Here is a 1,506-nt window from a genome sequence, read left to right on the forward strand (position 1 = left end):
TATTATTAATGGGAGTGGAAATTATTTTGGTGCCTTTTCTATTATGTTTCAACATTTGAGCCCTAAAATCAGCACACAAGTCTCAGGGTACAGGTGGAGGTCTTTCACTCTGATGTCTTTCTTCCATGTCAGCTCATACAATCAAGGACCTTCTACAAAGCAGACTTAAAATTCCAAATCCAGCCTTTAAAGTGGAATTTCCAGAGACTCTTCCTATTCTAGACAAAGTGCAAAGGAACTTAAAAGGCCAGAGAGTTAGACTGGGGAATCTGGTCTTGGCTTCCTTCCATGAAAGGTCCCCAGGTCTCAATCTACACTTATTACATTTGCCTGTCATTCCCCTGATCTACAATTCAAATGAGATCTGAATCCTGTAAGGTTTTGTTTTCTTTCCTGGCCAGCTGCAGCCTGGAGAGCCAGAACCTTCCTCAGGGAACAATGAGAAAGGATCAGAAGACACATTTCACATACATCATCATCTTGCCTGTGACTGGTCTTAACCTTGTCTATTTCCTAGACTTGGGTTGATTTGTTTATTTGTGTTTTCTTTAAAAACTCACATCTATATTCTATTTTATGGTTATGAATCACTTATATTTTTAAATATAATCTTCACTGTATCCTGAGGTGGCAGATAGTGAAAGAAATTATTATCCTTATCATATAGGTTAGAAAACTGAGACTGAGAGAATTCTCAGAGATATTCATTCTCATTTTGCAGTTAAGCAAAATGAAGCTTAATAGGAGGGAAATGACTTGTCCAACGTAAAAAACTAGAAACTGGCCAAGTCAGGACTTAAATTTAGACTTTAGAATTCTCAAAGTACACTTTGTAAGTGCCAACACTCAAACACAGATCTTCTGCCTCTGAATCCTGTACTCTTTCCAGTATATTATATAACCTCTCTACATCTCAGAGATGGATGGCATCATTCATGTGAAAAAAGGCTGGTAGCCAGATCCTAGGGGGTCCTTGCAGCCATGGTCCTGTAGTTCAGAGAAAGAGGACATTTGGTGACCTTATTCTTGAATGAGTCTTCTCCTATTGGACTGAAGTCCTAGAGGGTAGCATGGTGAGTTGGGGCTGGAATCTCTGGGCTGCTTCACATTGTCAATGTAACGAGTTTCCTGGAAAGGGCCAAGATGAGATTCTTGTAAGAACAAGGCCTCAAAGACTGGAATTTTCCCTAAGGAGCAGGGAGAGAGTTTGCAATGTCAGGACTCTGGCTGCTCTGCTAATGAAAATAAACCAGATAAAATGCCAGAGCTAATTAAAGTGACAAACCTGGAAAGGCCTTGTCAAACTGAGGAAGTCTTAATCTTTGATTTCAGAAGAATTCAGGCAGCTCTGATAAAGCAGGCTTCTGATTGGTAGCTTAATGGACCCTGGAGGTAAAGGAGATCTGGGTCCCCTGGAAAGAGCAAATCTGTCTAGTCAGTCAATCATCACTGATTGTTCAAGGGTGAAAAACAAATGACTTCCTACCACCCAATTCCCAAACTTGT

This window comes from Macrotis lagotis, chromosome 5 (genome assembly GCF_037893015.1).
Source record: "Macrotis lagotis isolate mMagLag1 chromosome 5, bilby.v1.9.chrom.fasta, whole genome shotgun sequence".
NCBI lineage: Eukaryota > Metazoa > Chordata > Mammalia > Peramelemorphia > Peramelidae > Macrotis > Macrotis lagotis.